General features: G+C 58.5%; 2 non-coding genes and 1 pseudogene across 2 annotated transcripts; all 3 read left to right on the forward strand.

The window, feature by feature from the left end:
• Positions 1-2,196: 2,196 nt before the first annotated feature.
• Positions 2,197-4,105, forward strand: LOC124773586. Its single transcript, XR_007014829.1, has one exon. It is a non-coding gene; the product is annotated as a small subunit ribosomal RNA (ribosomal RNA).
• A 351-nt stretch (positions 4,106-4,456) lies between these two features.
• On the forward strand, positions 4,457-4,611 carry LOC124773473. Its single transcript, XR_007014719.1, has one exon. It is a non-coding gene; the product is annotated as a 5.8S ribosomal RNA (ribosomal RNA).
• A 188-nt stretch (positions 4,612-4,799) lies between these two features.
• The window catches only part of LOC124773713, a 5,505-nt pseudogene continuing 2,804 nt past the window's right edge, over positions 4,800-7,500 (forward strand).

Consider the following 7,500-nt stretch of genomic DNA (forward strand, 5'->3'; position numbering starts at 1 on the left):
TGTCGTGCCTTAACCTAACCCATGTCGTGCCTTAACCTAACCCATGTCGTGCCTTAACCTAACCCATGTCGTGCCTTAACCTAACCCATGTCGTGCCTTAACCTAACCCATGTCGTGCCTTAACCTAACCCATGTCGTGCCTTAACCTAACCCATGTCGTGCCTTAACCTAACCCATGTCGTGCCTTAACCTAACCCATGTCGTGCCTTAACCTAACCCATGTCGTGCCTTAACCTAACCCATGTCGTGCCTTAACCTAACCCACGTCGTGCCTTAACCTAACCCACGTTGTGCCTTAACCTAACCCACGTTGTGCCTTAACCTAACCCACGTTGTGCCCTAACGTAACCCACGTTGTCCCCTAACGTAACCCACGTTGTCGCCTAACGTAACCCACGTTGTCGCCTAAACCTGCTCTGTAATTGTTATACGACTCGTTCAATTAGTGTAGTGTTGCCCACCCGCAACCCTCGCAATATAGTTCGCTACTCGCACTCCCCGCTCCCCTGTGTATCGCTTCATGTTAAACACCTTGCAAGTCTTGCTCACTTTCCACATGCTCCTGCTGTACACTGTAATGTGGATGGCAGCAGGACGTACATGCCGCCCCTCCCCACGTCCCCACCTTGCCCCCTGCCTTCGCAAGCTGGTTGGTGAGAACTTTGCATGTTCAATGCCCTCCGCATGCGACGTACTCAGGCTACGTTGTGGTGCGGCCTGTGTCAACTGTCCGCTAATGTCGTACGCGTAAACCACAATCTGTACTGCACATTCGTCCTTATGTACTGAATGATACATCGTGGCACATGTGTGACCGTACAACGACTGCGCCCAAAAACGGCGGACCATACAGTGCAAATATTGTGCACGCAGCTACGTGTCGTCTCCCTATGAGAGCTGGATTGCAGTGTGGTACGCCATAGAGACGTGTGGGAGGAACGGACGCCGTGGATGGCGATCAGCATGAGCTGTCTGTTGATGTATTCGGACCTAGTCGTCTCTCCTCACACACCGTGATGGCATGGTGCACCGCGTTCCATATCTGCGACATGCTACAGAGGCCGGTTGACAGTCGTTCGAGCAATGGACATCGCATACGTACGGGGGCCACCTTCCACGTATTGTCTAGGCGTGCACATTTTGTTGCGTGTATGTGGGCAGACGTAGTGTGGCGTGACACCTGACACAGGCATGCAATAATCGTGGAAGTTGCAAATGGCGATGGACGCCTGCGTTTTCTGGTGAAGTTACGCAAATGAACAAATGGTAACCTGTTGTGGTGCGGTTGTTCTCGCTAGGGGTGAATCGGTGATGGCGACGATAGGTTGAGGTACTAACCGGTTGTTCCAGCGATACCCACCATGCCGACGAAACTGAACGGCATCTGGGTGTGAAGCGATACGCGGCGGTGGCTGGGTGGGACCGTCCCCGGCCGGTGAGGGGGCGCCTCCCGGCGTGCTGGCCGCGCGGTGCGTGGGCGCACGCGCTACAGCCGGCTGGTGGGGGCGGCCAGTGGCAGGCGCGCCGGCCGACGGACGCGGCAGGCGTCGCAGCTGCGCGCCGGCGCACCCTGCGCGCGGCGCCGTGCGGCCAAAGTAGGTCCTCGCGGGCCCGGTGCGAAGCGCGGTGGACATCTTCAGTGTGCTGGTCCGATTGAGGACTGTGTGCGTTGAGGATGCGCCGCCGCCCGGCGCTCGGCGCCGCGACGCCGTCTGCTGCTCGGTCGCCCCAGCGGTTCTCGCTGGTGGTTTGTATCGCAGCTGTGCGGATGTGTTGGCGCGTGCGCTGTGCTGGGAGAGTTCGCTTCGGCACCCAAGTGGGGCTTTTGTCCTTCTGTGGCGCTGGCGTTGGAGCTGCCGGTCACCGTAGGTGGCGCGTGTTGTCTCCCGCCGGCAATGCCACGACAGCACGCTCCCGGGCCTCTGTCGGCAGCGGCAAGCTCAGTTGGGAGCACGGGTGGTCGCACCGAAAGCGTCTACTCGCCTAACTCCGGGCGATTGCGCCTCTCTCGAACCCGACCAAGTACTTGGGACGGCGCTGCGCGCCGCCGGGACCTGAGAGGGTTTCGAGGTGTATTGTGCAGGGGAGCTCAGCCTCCTCCTGTTTGCAGAATGATTGAGCGGACGCTTGCGTGTTCGCGCGGGCCCCCGGGACACACTCCCGGGCGGCCGGCTGCTCAGCTCTAGTTGACGCAGCTCCCTGGTTGATCCTGCCAGTAGTCATATGCTTGTCTCAAAGATTAAGCCATGCATGTCTCAGTACAAGCCGCATTAAGGTGAAACCGCGAATGGCTCATTAAATCAGTTATGGTTCCTTAGATCGTACCCACGTTACTTGGATAACTGTGGTAATTCTAGAGCTAATACATGCAAACAGAGTCCCGACCAGAGATGGAAGGGACGCTTTTATTAGATCAAAACCAATCGGTCGGCTCGTCCGGTCCGTTTGCCTTGGTGACTCTGAATAACTTTGGGCTGATCGCACGGTCCTCGTACCGGCGACGCATCTTTCAAATGTCTGCCTTATCAACTGTCGATGGTAGGTTCTGCGCCTACCATGGTTGTAACGGGTAACGGGGAATCAGGGTTCGATTCCGGAGAGGGAGCCTGAGAAACGGCTACCACATCCAAGGAAGGCAGCAGGCGCGCAAATTACCCACTCCCGGCACGGGGAGGTAGTGACGAAAAATAACGATACGGGACTCATCCGAGGCCCCGTAATCGGAATGAGTACACTTTAAATCCTTTAACGAGTATCTATTGGAGGGCAAGTCTGGTGCCAGCAGCCGCGGTAATTCCAGCTCCAATAGCGTATATTAAAGTTGTTGCGGTTAAAAAGCTCGTAGTTGGATTTGTGTCCCACGCTGTTGGTTCACCGCCCGTCGGTGTTTAACTGGCATGTATCGTGGGACGTCCTGCCGGTGGGGCGAGCCGAAGGCGTGCGACCGCCCCGTGCGTGCTCGTGCGTCCCGAGGCGGACCCCGTTGAAATCCTACCAGGGTGCTCTTTATTGAGTGTCTCGGTGGGCCGGCACGTTTACTTTGAACAAATTAGAGTGCTTAAAGCAGGCAAGCCCGCCTGAATACTGTGTGCATGGAATAATGGAATAGGACCTCGGTTCTATTTTGTTGGTTTTCGGAACCCGAGGTAATGATTAATAGGGACAGGCGGGGGCATTCGTATTGCGACGTTAGAGGTGAAATTCTTGGATCGTCGCAAGACGAACAGAAGCGAAAGCATTTGCCAAGTATGTTTTCATTAATCAAGAACAAAAGTTAGAGGTTCGAAGGCGATCAGATACCGCCCTAGTTCTAACCATAAACGATGCCAGCCAGCGATCCGCCGCAGTTCCTCCGATGACTCGGCGGGCAGCCTCCGGGAAACCAAAGCTTTTGGGTTCCGGGGGAAGTATGGTTGCAAAGCTGAAACTTAAAGGAATTGACGGAAGGGCACCACCAGGAGTGGAGCCTGCGGCTTAATTTGACTCAACACGGGAAACCTCACCAGGCCCGGACACCGGAAGGATTGACAGATTGATAGCTCTTTCTTGATTCGGTGGGTGGTGGTGCATGGCCGTTCTTAGTTGGTGGAGCGATTTGTCTGGTTAATTCCGATAACGAACGAGACTCTAGCCTGCTAACTAGTCGCGTGACATCCTTCGTGCTGTCAGCGATTACTTTTCTTCTTAGAGGGACAGGCGGCTTCTAGCCGCACGAGATTGAGCAATAACAGGTCTGTGATGCCCTTAGATGTTCTGGGCCGCACGCGCGCTACACTGAAGGAATCAGCGTGTCTTCCTAGGCCGAAAGGTCGGGGTAACCCGCTGAACCTCCTTCGTGCTAGGGATTGGGGCTTGCAATTGTTCCCCATGAACGAGGAATTCCCAGTAAGCGCGAGTCATAAGCTCGCGTTGATTACGTCCCTGCCCTTTGTACACACCGCCCGTCGCTACTACCGATTGAATGATTTAGTGAGGTCTTCGGACTGGTACGCGGCATTGACTCTGTCGTTGCCGATGCTACCGGAAAGATGACCAAACTTGATCATTTAGAGGAAGTAAAAGTCGTAACAAGGTTTCCGTAGGTGAACCTGCGGAAGGATCATTACCGACTAGACTGCATGTCTTTCGATGTGCGTGTCGTGTCGCGCAACACGCTACCTGTACGGCTCGCCGTAGCCGTGCGCCGCGTGCGGAACCACGCGTGCCTCTCAAAACTAGCGGCAATGTTGTGTGGTACGAGCGCTGAAGCGCTGGAGCGGCTGGCCTGCGGCACCTGGCGCCTGGCGCCGGTTTTGAATGACTTTCGCCCGAGTGCCTGTCCGCTCCGGTGTGGAGCCGTACGACGCCCGTCGGCCGTGAGGCCGTTGGACACAGAACGCTGGAACAGGGGCCGCCACACGCCTCACTCCCGCCTATGCGACCGTCTCGAAAGAGACGGCGGAAACTGAGAAAAGATCACCCAGGACGGTGGATCACTCGGCTCGTGGGTCGATGAAGAACGCAGCAAATTGCGCGTCGACATGTGAACTGCAGGACACATGAACATCGACGTTTCGAACGCACATTGCGGTCCATGGATTCCGTTCCCGGGCCACGTCTGGCTGAGGGTCGGCTACGTATACTGAAGCGCGCGGCGTTTGCCCCGCTTCGCAGACCTGGGAGTGTCGCGGCCGCCTGTGGGGCCGGCCGCGTCTCCTCAAACGTGCGATGCGCGCCCGTCGCCTGGCGGTTCGCATACCGGTACTTTCTCGGTAGCGTGCACAGCCGGCTGGCGGTGTGGCGTGCGACACCTCGTACAACGACCTCAGAGCAGGCGAGACTACCCGCTGAATTTAAGCATATTACTAAGCGGAGGAAAAGAAACTAACAAGGATTCCCCCAGTAGCGGCGAGCGAACAGGGAAGAGTCCAGCACCGAACCCCGCAGGCTGCCGCCTGTCGTGGCATGTGGTGTTTGGGAGGGTCCACTACCCCGACGCCTCGCGCCGAGCCCAAGTCCAACTTGAATGAGGCCACGGCCCGTAGAGGGTGCCAGGCCCGTAGCGGCCGGTGCGAGCGTCGGCGGGACCTCTCCTTCGAGTCGGGTTGCTTGAGAGTGCAGCTCCAAGTGGGTGGTAAACTCCATCTGAGACTAAATATGACCACGAGACCGATAGCGAACAAGTACCGTGAGGGAAAGTTGAAAAGAACTTTGAAGAGAGAGTTCAAAAGTACGTGAAACCGTTCTGGGGTAAACGTGAGAAGTCCGAAAGGTCGAACGGGTGAGATTCACGCCCATCCGGCCACTGGCCTCCACCCTCGGCAGATGGGGCCGGCCGCCCGCGCGGAGCAATCTGCGGCGGGGTCGTGTCCGGTTGCCTTTCCACTCGCCGCGGGGTGGGGCCGTTCCGGTGTGCGGTGGGCCGCACTTCTCCCCTAGTAGGACGTCGCGACCCGCTGGGTGCCGGCCTACGGCCCGGGTGCGCAGCCTGTCCTTCCGCGGGCCTCGGTTCGCGTCTGTTGGGCAGAGCCCCGGTGTCCTGGCTGGCTGCCCGGCGGTATATCTGGAGGAGTCGATTCGCCCCTTTGGGCGCTCGGGCTCCCGGCAAGCGCGCGCGGTTCTTCCCGGATGACGGACCTACCTGGCCCGGCCCCGGACCCGCGCCGCTGTTGGCTCGGGATGCTCTCGGGCGGAATAATCGCTCCCGTCAGCGGCGCTTCAGCTTTGGACAATTTCACGACCCGTCTTGAAACACGGACCAAGGAGTCTAACATGTGCGCGAGTCATTGGGCTGTACGAAACCTAAAGGCGTAATGAAAGTGAAGGTCTCGCCTTGCGCGGGCCGAGGGAGGATGGGGCTTCCCCGCCCTTCACGGGGCGGCGGCCTCCGCACTCCCGGGGCGTCTCGTCCTCATTGCGAGGTGAGGCGCACCTAGAGCGTACACGTTGGGACCCGAAAGATGGTGAACTATGCCTGGCCAGGACGAAGTCAGGGGAAACCCTGATGGAGGTCCGTAGCGATTCTGACGTGCAAATCGATCGTCGGAGCTGGGTATAGGGGCGAAAGACTAATCGAACCATCTAGTAGCTGGTTCCCTCCGAAGTTTCCCTCAGGATAGCTGGTGCTCGTACGAGTCTCATCCGGTAAAGCGAATGATTAGAGGCCTTGGGGCCGAAACGACCTCAACCTATTCTCAAACTTTAAATGGGTGAGATCTCCGGCTTGCTTGATATGCTGAAGCCGCGAGCAAACGACTCGGATCGGAGTGCCAAGTGGGCCACTTTTGGTAAGCAGAACTGGCGCTGTGGGATGAACCAAACGCCGAGTTAAGGCGCCCGAATCGACGCTCATGGGAAACCATGAAAGGCGTTGGTTGCTTAAGACAGCAGGACGGTGGCCATGGAAGTCGGAATCCGCTAAGGAGTGTGTAACAACTCACCTGCCGAAGCAACTAGCCCTGAAAATGGATGGCGCTGAAGCGTCGTGCCTATACTCGGCCGTCAGTCTGGCAGTCATGGCCGGTCCTTGCGGCCGGCCGCGAAGCCCTGACGAGTAGGAGGGTCGCGGCGGTGGGCGCAGAAGGGTCTGGGCGTGAGCCTGCCTGGAGCCGCCGTCGGTGCAGATCTTGGTGGTAGTAGCAAATACTCCAGCGAGGCCCTGGAGGGCTGACGCGGAGAAGGGTTTCGTGTGAACAGCCGTTGCACACGAGTCAGTCGATCCTAAGCCCTAGGAGAAATCCGATGTTGATGGGGGCCGTCATAGCATGATGCGCTTTGTGCTGGCCCCCGTTGGGCGAAAGGGAATCCGGTTCCTATTCCGGAACCCGGCAGCGGAACCGATACAAGTCGGGCCCCTCTTTTAGAGATGCTCGTCGGGGTAACCCAAAAGGACCCGGAGACGCCGTCGGGAGATCGGGGAAGAGTTTTCTTTTCTGCATGAGCGTTCGAGTTCCCTGGAATCCTCTAGCAGGGAGATAGGGTTTGGAACGCGAAGAGCACCGCAGTTGCGGCGGTGTCCCGATCTTCCCCTCGGACCTTGAAAATCCGGGAGAGGGCCACGTGGAGGTGTCGCGCCGGTTCGTACCCATATCCGCAGCAGGTCTCCAAGGTGAAGAGCCTCTAGTCGATAGAATAATGTAGGTAAGGGAAGTCGGCAAATTGGATCCGTAACTTCGGGATAAGGATTGGCTCTGAGGATCGGGGCGTGTCGGGCTTGGTCGGGAAGTGGGTCAGCGCTAACGTGCCGGGCCTGGGCGAGGTGAGTGCCGTAGGGGTGCCGGTAAGTGCGGGCGTTTAGCGCGGGCGTGGTCTGCTCTCGCCGTTGGTCGGCCTCGTGCTGGTCGGCGGTGCAGGATGCGCGCGCCTGCGCGGCGTTCGCGCCCTGGTGCTTCAACCTGCGTGCAGGATCCGAGCTCGGTCCCGTGCCTTGGCCTCCCACGGATCTTCCTTGCTGCGAGGCCGCGTCCGCCTTAGCGTGCTCCTCCGGGGGCGCGCGGGTGCGCGGATTCTCTTCGGCCGCCA

Source organism: Schistocerca piceifrons, unplaced genomic scaffold (genome assembly GCF_021461385.2).
Source record: "Schistocerca piceifrons isolate TAMUIC-IGC-003096 unplaced genomic scaffold, iqSchPice1.1 HiC_scaffold_954, whole genome shotgun sequence".
Lineage (NCBI taxonomy): Eukaryota > Metazoa > Arthropoda > Insecta > Orthoptera > Acrididae > Schistocerca > Schistocerca piceifrons.